The sequence below is a fragment of the Adiantum capillus-veneris genome, chromosome 1 (assembly GCF_014529385.1).
Source record: "Adiantum capillus-veneris isolate H3 chromosome 1, ASM1452938v2, whole genome shotgun sequence".
Lineage (NCBI taxonomy): Eukaryota > Viridiplantae > Streptophyta > Polypodiopsida > Polypodiales > Pteridaceae > Adiantum > Adiantum capillus-veneris.
Window position 1 is genome coordinate 135,175,980 of NC_140931.1, and position 14,851 is coordinate 135,190,830.

A 14,851-nucleotide genomic window follows, 5' to 3' on the forward strand; every position below is an offset into this window, starting at 1 on the left:
AACTATTCTTTTCAAGTATGTGATGTGAAATATATTTTCCTTTTCCTCTTCGCATCTCAAGTGTCATGATTATACGCTGAAAGATCTTTTTTGCGAGCTATACAAAATGGAGTCACTCACCCAAAAAAATTCTCCCCAATTTCAATAAGGTACAATCTAGCACCAAAGATTGCAAATACACATTGTCCATATTGGCTCCAACCTACCAATACATCTACCAAATCTACTTCTTCTATAACTTCCCTACAAGCACTTGCAATAATATTATATATTGAGAAACCCTCCTCCCCCCTCCACAACATTGCACGCGCGCACGCACACGCACACACACTCTTTTACTTGTCCAAGCATCTACCATGGCTTGAATATTGATGAACACAAGCCGTGATTGAGAGGAGGAAGCATAACCTTGGATAATCAAGGATTTAATATAAAGGTTGATGATTAAATTCTCCATAAGGAATGCTCTAGACGTTTAAAGACAATGATAGATAGATTGTAATATCTAAGTTGATGCTAAATGTTTCTATTATGATTTAAGTTCTATGTATCTTGTGGGGTTTTTCTCCTCTTTATGATTGCTCGGAAAGGTTTGCTTGGAGTTTGAAAATCCTCATCCTGCAATCAACCATGGCTAGTCACATAACCATTTATGGACGACAATGTGGCCACAAGATTGTTCTTATGTTTGACGATAGCATCTATGCACTTTCTATCTCTTTTGTGATACAACATTATGAAATAACTAATGCATTCAATTTGCATCCATTAACTCTAATGGGAGAGCAGGTGAAGATAAAGCCTATTGAACTTGCTAGTGGTGAACAAATCTTCCTTCTCAATCTTCTAGAAGGTTCGCATTGCTATTGAAAGCACACAAGGCATTGGAATGAAGGACACACTAGTAATAGTCCAATGGTTCCTCTAGAGTAGTTGGTATACTACATGCAATGCCTTCACAAAGCAGCCTACACGTGGCACTCAAGCAAGCAAAGGACATCATTCAAGTTCAAGAGCTATCTATACATTATGATGGATATGTGGCATTTGAGTTACCAAATTTTGATCTATTTGTGCACGAACTTATGACAATTGCAACATGTGAATTTACGATGGAGAATAAGTTTGCACAAATAGAGTTTTAGAATATGCTCAACAAGATGGTTCAGGAGAAAGGATATGACTGTGTATCAATGTGTATGTGAACACATTAAAGAAAAAGTATGGCTCTTTTGTTTGAGACTATTTTAATGTATGTGAACACATTACAGGAAGAGTATAACTCTTTCGTTTTAATGTGTGTGAACACATTACAGGAAAAGTATAGCTCTTTTGTTTGAGACTATTTGAGATGTGTATGTGAACACATTACAGGAAGAGTATAGCTCTTTTGTTTGAGACTATTTGAGATGCAACATGGTTACTTTGCTACACTATACTCTATAGAGTAACTATTGAGATCTTGATCTAATCTTTTCGTTGCTTATTCTCGCTCGATTTCTTGTCCGCTCGGAAGTACTCGCTCGAGGATTGGGATTCCTCCTGGGCTTGGGTGGATAGGGGATTGATCCTATCTCTCCATGCTGGTGTGAATAATAGCTGAGCGTGTACTTCTAAAATCTTTCAAGGGTGTTTTGGACACTATGTGTGCTTGGAGTTTGCATTGATTGGAACATGTTTAAATGGGTTGAGCCGAGAAGCTCCATACAAATTAGGAATAAGATAGGGATGTGGTTTTTTTGAAAGCGCTCACTGGAGGTTTCCTTTGCTTTTCTTTGGACATGCAAGGATTTTTCACAAATCTGTACAACAGATGACTTGGGAGAGCTTTGATCAATATCTGTGGCAAATAGGATGCATCAAAAGGGCAGATTGCAGTTTGTGTTATGTATGCTCAATGTGTCTGTCATCAATAGGATGTCCTTGGGGAGTTTCCACCAAAAGCTTTGAAATGTGACATCAAAATGTGGTCAAATCACCAAGTGTAGCTTCTAGACTTAGCATAATGGGCTATTTTGGTTGAAAATGTGATAAGTGAATAGTCTTCTAATAACAAAGTAATTTTTCTTGTGTGTGATGATGTCTGTCTTTCTCCATGGAGCAGTATTGAGCATCAAAGACAAGACAACCTTTCTATCTAGTCACACTTTTAGCCATTTGCCTACCCAACCACAAACTACCAAAATTGTTTCCTAGATTGACTTAACACAATCTTCTCAACATCTTAAATAAGTATAAATCTTGTAGCCTATTAAAATTCTTCCAGCCTATTTGGGTTGTATTCATGTGTTGCAAGAGGAATTTTCTTTTGCAATTTCTTGAGAGATTTAAGAAATTCCAAGGCTTATTCATGAAATCCAAATACATAATTTCCTTGTAAATTTGAAGCTTTTCAAGTGTCGATTCTTACCAAAATCAATTGTAATTGAAGCCAAACTGATGTACCAAAGCTTTGATATCATTGTTGTCAAGGGAAAGCCTAAAACCTCTTCTAAGGATGAATTATATACAAGGTCTTCTCACCTTTCACCACCACTTTTTCAAACACATAAGTGGCTAGGTGTAGCACGTGTTGGAGATGGCTTGAAGGATCTATGAAAATGGCATGAACTAATGATTACTAGAGTTGTTATATTTCTCTTGTAAATAGTGTTATGATAATTCCTATTTTTACAAGAGACTTGGTACAATACAATTTGTGTTCTTTGTGACCTAGGTGTTGCAATGAAGATGGAAAGCTTCATGCATCACGAGCATGACATAGACTTTGTAAAAAGCATTAACCATCCCCAGCCTCAATCCCAAGGCCTCAAACACCTTCAAAGGTGGAGAGAGCTAGCGGGGTTTTCATTCCATAGCCAAGTGTGTTGGTGTAGGTTCTCAACTTCTCTACAAGCTTGAAGAAGGAGATGGAGCTCTTGCACTTTGTCCAAGTGAGAATGAGCTTGTGAGAGTGTGTGAGAGAGAGTATATCCCCCAAGCACACCCCTAGCTTCTCTTGGTCGACCTCTCCTTGTAGCCCAAGTTGAAATTCGATTGGGCCCCTACAAGCCTAGCTAATCACATGCTTTAGTCACATCAAGCAACCATGCCATCCTTCAAACAAGTGTCCCCCTTTCCCCTTTGAGAGAGAGGACTTGGAAAATACTTTAAACAATTAATTAAATAACTAAATTTTCATTGGACCCCTCTTTAGCCTAGCCAATCGTAGGCACCCCATGTGGCTAAGCATAGGGAGAGTTTGACACGTGTCCTTGTGCCCCTTCAGGAAGGGGTGTCCTTTGGGTGAGTGGGGGGTTGATCAAATCATTCCCCTAGCTTTGGGGCTCGCCCCCTCCTTTGTAGAGCACTTTTTGACTCAAGCTCCTCAAGCACCTTTACCCCCCCCCCCCCCCCCCCCCCCCCCCCCAAAGCATGGGAAGCTTCTCAAGCACCTTATTCATCAAGTGCAAGCTTAGCAAGAGTATGGGCTCTCTCTCACTCATGCCCCTAGCTTCAAGGGCTCGCCCCTCCTTGTAGGGATTGATTTGACTTTCCAAGCTCATGCGTAGCTTAAGCATGCACCTTAGTTATCAAGCATCACATGCATTTTAATCATCAAGCACCTCAAGCATAGGCCAAGCTTAACCTAATGTCTAAGGACTTTTACACTAACCTTTGAAGGTCTTTAATGAAGCTTCTTTAAGCTCCATTAGGTAGCCTTGCTCTTTGACATACCCTCTCTCATTTGGACCCCTCTAACCTTGGCCTCGTGTTGAGATAGATCCATAAGCACGTGTCTATATTCTAACCCTTGTTTCTGTTTATTTTTCCACATTAAATGATTAGTTTAATATGAGAAAATCATTTGGGTTGGTTAGATAATATATTTTATGACATATTACGTGGAGTTCACCATGTGGGGGTATTGCCTCACATGGGGCCACCAAGAGCACACAGGGATCCCTACATGTGGGCAAGGCATCAATGGGACTAGTCGGGCAGTGGGTGGTAGACGCGACTCAACTACAATCACAAGCGGTCCCAAACCAATCATCAACTACAATCACAAGCGGTCCCAAACCAATCATGCATTCTCAAGACACCGCATATAATATACAATTGAAGAACTTGGTTTTCCATAAAATGTTTCTATTCCTCTTCAATGAAAGTCAAGCCTTATTTCTCTAAAATGAATTGTGTTTCTCATCTTGGCTGATTTTTATAGTTTGTAACAATCCAAATAGATTTAAGATCACACATGTGTGTTGTATGCGCCATGGATATATGGGGATCCAAAGTTAGTTGGCGAGAAACCTTGTTTGGACATTGCACAAGTTTTCTTGTTACTCTTCAAGATACACTAAGTCTCATGTGTTGGGCCTATTTTGTAGAATTTGATGTCGAAATGGTCTAAGCTTAGAATGATGTGTGTACTAGCATATTGAAGACCAATTTCAAGTAATGCTTTCTGATTTGAATTTGTCAAGCTAGAGAAAACTCATAAGAAATATATAAACATTTGAAACTTGATAATCTTTTGGCATAATCAGCCCACTATTCAACAGTGACTTCATGTCTTGAATTCTTATGCTTTGGTTGGTTTCCCATCAAGATTTGCTCTCAAAAATGAAATTAAAGGCTCCTTTCTCAAATTTTTGACTATGTTTTGGTCCTATAATTGATAAAATCTCATAGTCCTTTGTTTCTTGTAAGTGCAAATCACAATGTGAATTTTAATACTTGTTTGCATGCCTCAAAGTACTCTTCCCCCAAGTTTCACACACTTTCAAGTCAAAGCAAGGAATGTTGATGTTTTTAACATTTTTTGTAGACTCTCTGTGGACACCTTTTTCCCCTCAATTTTGAGTTTTAAACGTAAGAATGTTTTGAAACCAAACACGCATTCCAAGATACCACATATATATGACATAAAATTGGTATTCCATACAATGTCACTGTTCCTCTTTAATGAGAATCAAAGATTATTTCTCTAAAATGCACTACATTTTCTCATATTGGCCAAATTTTGGAGTTGTAGTGATCCAAATGGTTTGATATCACATGTGTGTGTTATATGCACCATGGATACACAGGATTCAAAGTTAGTTGGCAAGAACACCTTATTTGGACACAACCAAGATCCAATCCTCAAGTAGGTAGTGCTAGAATATAGCCTTCGACTTCCAATCATGGTCTACAAGGATCAACAGCATTGTCAGGCATTCTATAGTGGAAATTTTTAGCTCATATGTTCAGATTTTGTATTTTTCCAAATTGTAATTGAGTATTAACAACATATGGTCACAAGTCCCTTCCTACCCCAGATTTGAGAAGCAAGTTTGTCGTTTTTGAACATTGGCTAAGGTATAAAAGCTAACTTTTGTAAAAACCTTTTTCAGATAATGAATCATTTGTTCTGTCTCTAAGCGTTGTGTACTCTCCCTCTTTCTTCCAATGCTCGTATCGCCCTCGTGGATTGTCCATTTTTTTGAAGTGACGTCTATTTTAACGCATTCACAGGTGAAAGCTCTATGTAATGATGCAAGTTTCTTATGATGGCTCTTTGAAATTGGTGTTGCTAATCAGCTTATAACTTACAAAATAAGCATGGAAACTGGATTTTACCTATAGGAGGGGTATTGGGGCATCAATGCTAAGCTTTTGAGTGCATTTGGGCCAATTTAGGTTAGGTCAAATTAGTCATGTAGATAATAAGCAATTTTTTTGGCAAGTGGCTGAAATGTAGATTTGAGACCCTAGGCACTTGTGTTTTACTAGACCTATGAACCATAAAGATTTTCTTGCCAATGTGACAACTATCTTTTGTTGTCTGACATACACTTGAGTGTTTCATTGAGTGGATAGGGATTGAGTGTATTTTCCAAGAGATTGACAACCTCTTATAGCCTCAATTTAGTAGTCGTGTTAGCTACATCCCACGGATTGATTGAAAACACACTTTTGGTAGAAAATGATCAAGAATCCTGCACTCATTTCATCTATGAGTAAGAAATTGATGTTTTGTAGATGAAGTTTATCTTATATGGTCACTTGTTGTTGCCCTTAATTGATTAGCTTGCATACTTATTATTTTTGCACAACACCACATGCCTTCAAAGCATAGATTATTGCAACTAGAGAAAACCTATCACTTCAAATTCCCTAAAAGTAACCAAAGTGCTTGCTCGCACTACCCTCATCGATGAGCATATGCTACAATCAATTCACTCAGAGACTTAAGATTTCCATGAATAGAGCACACTTGTGCATACATGACACCAAAGAAACATCAAGCAAGGTTTTTGTTTTCCTAAATCCCTTGACTAAAAATCTAGAGAAAGGAAGGATGGGAAGCATCAATGGGCAATGAGAATCTAGGCCACACAATGAATCAACAACCTAACCATGGTAGTAGCAACTACCAATAGGGTGATAATGTTTTTGGAATGTCATGGTCAGCTCTTAACTCTTTAGTAATCCTTACCTTGTATATCTATGTATACCCCCAGTGTAGGTTGTGAGTGAGCTTTGCAAGAGAGTTCAGGATCTAACTTTTCACATTTTTGTGTGTAAGCGATTTGTTCCTGCAAAAAAATAACTCTTAAAGCTCGCTTCCAAAGCTCGCTTCCAAAGCTCACTCCTAAATCTCACTCCATTAACTCACAAGGTGGTTCCATGGCCGTCAGATCGGAATACCACATATCATATGCCTATCACCACATACATGCCCACAAGAGCACAAACATGTTGCATAGTCACTCAACACAACATAGCTCCCATAGATATATACTCCATCAGATACTCCTAAATGTTCCAAGGTACAACACTTTCTTGACATTGCTATAAGCATGGGAGTAGGAACATGACTACATGGTAAGGAAGTAACTGATTTCAAACAATATACTCCCATAGATATATACATCAAATACTCCTAAAGGTTACAAGGTACAACACTTTCTTGACATTGCCATAAGCATGAGAGTAAGAGCATGACTACATGGAAATGAACTAATTGGTTTCAAACAATATACTAGCACCACAATGGCTCCCATAGCTCTATACTCCACAAAATATTTTGAGGGTACAATACTTTCTTGACATTGCTATAAGCAAGAAAATAAGAACTTGACTACATGGTAAAAAAATTTCCACTCCCAAAAACTTTACTATTACTTTATTAACATTGATATAAGCATTAGAGTAGCTACCATATATGTATATACTCCATCACATGTTCCTAAAGGTTACAATGTACAAAAATTTATTAACATTGCAATAAGCATAAAAGTAGGAGCATGACACATGGTAAATAAATGACTACTTTCAAAAACATTACAAGCACAACAATAGCTCCCATAGCTATGTAATCCATCAAATATTCCAAAAGGTTACAAGATACAACACTTTTTTTACAATTCTTTAGGCAAAAAAATAGCAGCATGACTAGTAGCATGGTAAAGAATCAATTGCTTTGAAATAATAAAAACTTTTTCATATGGTAAGTATTCCTCAATATTAATTACCAAATTTGTCAATGTTGGACTCATAAAATCATTTACAAGAAAATATAGGACAAGTATGCATCGGAATTGAAAAAACCCCATGATGAGAAAGATATGATGCTCTTTTTAGAGTTTCAACAACAATACAAGAAGGTGTTCTTTGATATAGATGGACCTAGTAGACAAAGGACAAAGCAATCCCTTGCAATTATAGATCTGGTGAGTGGTGGAGCCATGCATGTGAATTCTAATCCATGCTCTATATGTGTGCTTAGATTAGTCCCTAACAAGCTTGATTTTCCAAGACCTTGCATGCCATTGGATGGATAAGTCATCCCAAGTGGATTATCAAGGAGAGATTGTATATCCTAGCATATGCAAATATTTCTTGGCAAAAGAAAATGTTCATTCTACAATCCATGGCTGCAAATTATCCTATTAATGTTAAGAGTTTAGAGATTCCTCAAACAAATAATGTCTTAATCGTAGTTTCAAAATATGGAAAGCTTGGTTTCCTTGGTGATAAATGAGACTATCTTGGTTTGTTTTTATTTGCACATATCACGCTTTATTCCGAGATTGGCTTCACCTCAATGGAGAAACATCGAATGCAAGGCCCAAAGCCTCTACAACACTTCAAAATAGATACCCAAAAGCTTGGGCTGTGGGAGAAATGATGGGGGCCTTCATGGCTCGAGTTTCATGGATGAAGCAAAGAAGGCGCAGAGGAATGAAGCTTTCTAATACAAACTTGGGAAAATAAAGACATCAGGTAGAAGTGGTGCAAAGATTAAGAGGTGATCTTTGATGCATCAAATGGTGTTGGATGTTACATGTGCAACAAGATGGGAAGTAATCTACACCATAATTACTATTTATAAGACACCTATATGCAAAGATGCCAAAATTCTCACTATATGGAAAAAAAATTAGCACTCATCCTCATTTGGTGGTCTTTAAACCAAATGAAGACAAATGACAAATGGTTTGATGCAATTCAAGAAAGGAAATGGACTCTCCAAGAAGATGGGAAACCAATGAGAGTTAAAGTATTTCTATTATCTACAATAGTTTGAAAAACTTTGTTTGTTCATTAACTCAACCTTACTCTCATTGTAGGAGGAATGAAACGTAAACATTGCTACCTATGGTAAATAGTAAACCAATATTTCAAGATAGAAAATGTTGTTATTCAATATGGAGGAGATATTGGTGTATTAGCATTGCTTGGTAGTCACATGGATTGATATATGATGCTTATAGAATGCAATGAAGAGTATACAATCAAGCTTCTAAGATATTTCAAGCGTAGACCTTCAGGCTCAATACAAAGAATGCCATAGAGCAAGAATGGCAAAATGTGGATGAGGATTAGAAGTCACTAATGTAACTTTGTGATGTAGAAACTAAATGTTTTCAAACACATTATGTCTTTGAAGGCATTTGACTCTATATATGTCATTGTCTCTTTCTCTTACTTCTTAGTTATCATTTGAATGTGGCAATGTAATGTCACTATTACTTACTCTTTGTTTGTCCATAACAACATCATTAATGTTAATCACTAAATCATGTCTTAATTGTGCTATAAGAACTTTTACTAAGTTTGAATAATTATACTGCTTTTTGTGACTAAAAATATTCAGTTTGTATAATACACACATCAATCTAAGATAAACTTAGACCATTTCAATACCAAAATCTACAAAATTGATCCAACATATGAAAAATGCAGTGTATTTTGAATAGTGATGAGGAAACTTGCGATGGTGCCCAATAAAGTTCTCTCTCCAATTAACCTTGGACCCTGTATATCCATGAAACACACACACACACACACACACACACACATAAACTTGATCTGTTTGGACCACAACAACTCCAAAAACTCACCAAGATGAGAAAACATAGTTCATTTCAGACAATAAAGCCCTGTTTCTCATTAAAAAAGAATTAGAGACATTTTATGGAAAACCAACTTCATAAGCTATATATCTATGGTGTCTTAAGAACACATGTTTGGTTTCAAAACATTCAAATGCTAAAATACTCAAAATCGAGAAAAAAAAGTGTCCACTTGAGTTGGCTTAATAGGAAAGATTATAAGTTAATGAGTACCACTACTTGGAAAAGTAACAAAAATTAGTATCTTCATAGGTTTGTGATATCGAGGTGTAATAATTGTTCTATGAAGAGACTAGTGATGGATCACATCTTGTAACCCCATCCTCTTTGGTATCTTCAATGGGTTTGTGATATCAAGGAGAGATAATTGTTTTATGGAGAGATTAGTGATGGATCACATCTCATAACCCTGCTCTCTTTGGTAACATAGTAGTGAAATGGTAATGTGAAGAGAACACTTTCAAGAACTCCAAGGTAACTGCCCGTAATACTCCAAGTCGGTGCCAAATCCACAATATAAATGAGTAACTATGGATTTTACATTAAAAAATGAGGTGAAATTACAATGTTTGGGCTTGAAAAAAAGTAACTTCGTTAGCTTGGTGCCAACATTCCCCCTCCTAGACTAGCTCATCCAATATACGGCTATCTTATGGTGAGGTAGTGCTTGGGATTTCTTGCTTTATGCTACTTTTGTAGAGCTTTAAGTGCTTCATAATAATTTATCTGTAGCTTCTTGTCGCCTTTGGTGAGGAATTGGAGATCACTTGGGCTCTTTAATTCCATAGAAAAACAACCAATAAATCTCTCACTGACATTTTCTATCATAGGGCCAAAATTTGGTTCTAAAAGTGAAGAATCTTACATAAAATGCCTCTTCAAAAGTTTGCATGTAATAAGAGTGCAAGAACATCACTTGGGCATAGAGGCCATATATGACTTCATTGGGAGGTTGATCTGATAGATCATAGCATAACCCTTGGTTTCCTTCAAGGAATGATACCTAGGGCACATCTATCTATTCTGCCGGATGGAAGGTCTGGATGTAATTTAGGACCGTTTTGGCTATATTTATGATTATAATACATGCCATGTCTGAAATTATTTTAAACACTCCTATGGCATCTGTCAGTGCCTTGAGCATGTGGTTTTCAGTGGGCTTACCTATTGGTGGAGATAGCTTGGGGTAGTTGAGCCACATTTGATGTTTCATGAGAGCTATTTGGTGGCTACCCTAGCTTCTAACTCTCAGCATTGGGCAAACTTTAGGGTCTTTCTTGATTTCTGGATGGGGTTGTGTATAAAGAATGAGATACCTTGGGTGCCTCCACAACCAGATCTTTCTCCATATTGTGTGTGGTTCTGCTCCATCTACAACTTGATCCTTGAGTAGCCACTCTTTGGCTTTAAGTACTTCATACTTGATTAGAGGGTATGGTAGAGACTGCTGGTTCCAGGTGTCTTTGATTTGCTTGAAGGTGAGTTGAGACACATTTTCTAAGTGAAAAATTCAATCTTCCCACACCACGGCATCTTTTTATATCTCTTCCATCTCTTGTTTTGATGTTGATCTTTAATGCTCTTTCCACTTCCACTTTGAGTCTATCAATTGGACCTATCTCTTTCTCATGTTCAAGGGGTGCTATTTTTTGAAGGGAAGTGGTTCTCTCCATCTCTTCCATGCATTGCAAAAATTGCAAGGCCTCAATCTCTTTGGTGGCCTACTGTGTGATGTCTTCCTCTGTAATAGTCTTCATGCCTTTGATTTGTGCTTGGGCCACTTGCAATTCGTACTGGAGCTTTACAATTTGTTTTTGATATTCTTCTTCATTATATATGAAGCTTAGGGATAGCTCCATTCATTGAATCTGCTCTAACTTAAGCTCGGTCTCAAAATATTTGCTTCTCTTTTCTAGTGCTTGACAAGCTAAATTAGACCCTTGTAGAGCAAAAACTATCGTAGCTTGTCTAGAAGTTCATTTTGATCTTTAAGCATGAACTCTACTTGAGCTAATTGGATGTTTGCTACATCCACTACATTTTCAGCCGATTAGATTGTGTGCTTGTATCCAATACAATGGTGTTAAGGCCTTTTATCTTCTTTTCCTATTCTTCTCTTAGTTATGATAGTTTTTCCATGATTACTATCATGTCTGTCATTTCATCCAATTGTTTGCGGTAGGTCTCTTGAAAACTTTGGATTTATGTTTGGGACTTTTCATGCATCCCTCTATATTCTTCCAATAAAGCATCGGCTACCTTCAAAAATTTAGTCAAATGCTGGTGAGAGATTTTGATCTCATGAATCTTGCTTTGATGTGCATACACTTCACCCTTCATCTTCTCTATGATGTGGTGGGGAAACTATGAATATTCCTCTATGTCTTTCATTTGAACCCCCTAGGAGATGTTGGCCTTCTCTTGCTCTACCTTGTTTTCTTCTTTTGTCTCCTCCTTTGATTCTTCTTTTGTCTCTTTTGGAGTTGTGTTGGTTGTGTGATCTACCATATCCTCTTTCATCTGTTCTTCAGAGTGTTCTTCAATATGGGTGTCCTTCGACATTTCTTTTTCAACAGTTTGAAGTTCTAAAGATTCTACCTCAAGAAATTTTCATCTCAAGGTTCTTCTTGTATTGGGAAGAGGGTTCTTGGCACTATAGGCTCAGGCATAGTAGATGTGGTTCCATTAGCCTCCTTGTTGTCTTGTGCTATGTGTTCTTTAGCTTTAGTCACCTATGCTTTTCTCTCTTCTTGTCCATATAAGCACTCTAAGTCTAGTGGGGGGTCATCTCAGTAAGGTCCCTCCCTAAACCCTAGAGCCATTAAAAAAAAATTCCGCCTAGAAAATAATTTAGAAAAAGTAAGACCGACAAAGAAGTTATACGGATAACAAGACTTTACTCCAGAATGAAAAGACAAGGATATTTCGGATAAGAAATTACGTCATCCCTATATTTTTCCTTTAAGATTAAGATTATTTTTATACTTCTTCGTGAAAATCCGCGTGGGAACTGCTCTAGATCGGGAACTGGGAGAAAAAGGGACTAACTTGATTGAAAGATAAAGTTAGGAGATAAGAACTAAGAAGAAAATTGGGGTCCAATAGGAATTAAGAAGAGAATTGGGGTCCAATAGCATTTGAGAAGAGAAATAGGGTCCAATAGCATTTGAAAGAGAATTTGGGGTCCAATAGGAATTGAAAAGAGAATTGGGGTCCAATAGGAATTGAGAAGAGAATTCCACCCACCATTTCCTATATAAGCACCCCCTCTCCTTTGTAATTTTACACACATATTGCTAAGTTACTTGCATACTTGTCATGCTCAAGATTATGCTTAAGTAAATCAAGGTTTCCATTAAACCTTGCTCTTGCTCTCTCCCTCTCTTAAAGGCCAAACCCCCAACTCTCTTCCTCTCTTGAAGGCCAAACCCTTGAGGGTTTTGTGAAGAAACTCCTCTCTCCTTCCTCTTCACCATAAATCCCTTTCCTTCTTCCTTGAACCACACATCTCTTCAAGAAGGACTTCAATCCCACTTCCCTCTTGTTTAGAGGAGGTAATCTTCATTTCTAGCAGGTTTAATTAATCTATGTGTTTTAATACTAAGAAGGTTATGTTTTAAGTTTAAGCTTTAATGGTAACCGTGGAGTTAGGGTTAAGTATTAATGGTAGTTATGTATCATTAAGTTAAGCTTCAAAGGTAAATTTGCACTCATAAGCTAAGCTTTAATGGCAACTTCACACTTAGGTATAAGGTTTAGTGACTATCTTGCATTTTTAGATTTAAGCTTTAATGGAAACCTCGCAAATAGGGTTAAGTGCTAAGAGTATCTATGCATCATTGAGTTAAGCTTAAAAGGTAGATTTGCACTCATAAGCTAAGCTTTAATGGTAACTTTGCACGTAGATGTAAGCTTTAGTGACTACCTTGCATTTTTAGGTTTAAGCTTTAATGGAAACCTTGCAATTAGGGTCAAGTGATAAGAGTATCTATGCATCATAAATTTAAGCTTCAAAGGTAGATTTGCTCTCATAAGCTAAGTTTTAATGGTAACTTTGCACTTAGATGTAAGCTTTAGTGACTACCTTGTATTTTAGGTTTAAGCTTTAATGAAAACCTCGTAATTAGGGTTAAGTGCTAAGAGTATCTATGCATCATTAAGCTAAGCTTCCAAGGTAGATTTGATTCTTAAGCTAAGTTTTAATGGTAATTTGCACTTAGGTGTAAGCTTTAGTGACTACCTTGTATTTTAGGTTTAAGCTTTAATGGAAACCTCGCAATTAGGGTTAAGTGCTAAGAGTATCTATGCATCATTAAGCTAAGCTTTAATGGTAACTTTGCACTTAGGTGTAAGCTTTAGTGACTACCTTGTATTTTAGGTTTAAGCTTTAATGAAAACCTCGCAATTATGGTTAAGTGCTAAGAGTATCTATGCATCATTAAGTTAAGTCTCAAAGGTAGATTTGCACTCTTAAGCTAAGCATTAATGGTAACTTTGCACTTAGGTGTAAGCTTTAGTGACTACCTTATATTTTAGGTTTAAACTTTAATGGAAAACTCAAAAACTCATAAATTATAGGATGACCTTCTAGCGTCTTAAATGGAAAGCTAGGTACCATAAGAAAAGAGTAGTTGTCTTAGCTCGATAGAAGTAGTTCAATTTTTGGTATTGAAGAGTATTTCTAAAGTTTTCAATTTCAAATTTGTTTGCAAATACGGGATGGGAGAGATAGGGGATAACTTCGCAGAATTGTGCTCTGTGTTGTTTGAACCAAAAACTCCACAAGCTTCCATGGAGATGCCCCATGGATGACAAAGGATTGCAAAAACCTGGGAATCGTACAAAACGGGGATTGAACTTAAAAAGTTGGCATTTTCGAAGAGACATTAACCATCAAATGCCTATGGCAAAAACTCGCTTGTATTTTCTAAATAAACTTGGCTGGTAGATAATTAATGAAAGTAGGAATTAAGGTTGATAACTCAATGAACCTCAAAATTTTCAACTAGGAGTTAAAAAGGAATCTCAAGAGGTGATAGGGATAGCCCATTGCAAAACATAGATTTAACTAGGAGTTTTGAAGGTTGTCTGGAAATGACCGAAAACCAAGATGGATCTTCTTGGGGTCAATTTGATTGAAAGGCCGGCCCATTGAGAGGATTCTCTTGGGGAACTTGACGGAGATTTGCCCTTTTTGTCTAGGGTAGTGTAACCGGAAATTTGTTACACCTAGGTCATTCATGCACGAGGGATAAGGGTTGAATGGGTTTGTTTTGTTTTTGCCCGACCGGGTGAAGTACCCACGGTATCTTATTGGAAATCGGCCATAATCCGGGTATGGCCTGATGCCAATAGTTGGATGAGAAGGTCATACTCAGGGATTATTATGTAAATTTAATTAAGAAAATTTGTTCGACTTGGTTGCTTAAAAACGAACTAGAAAGGCTAGGAATATAGGGGCT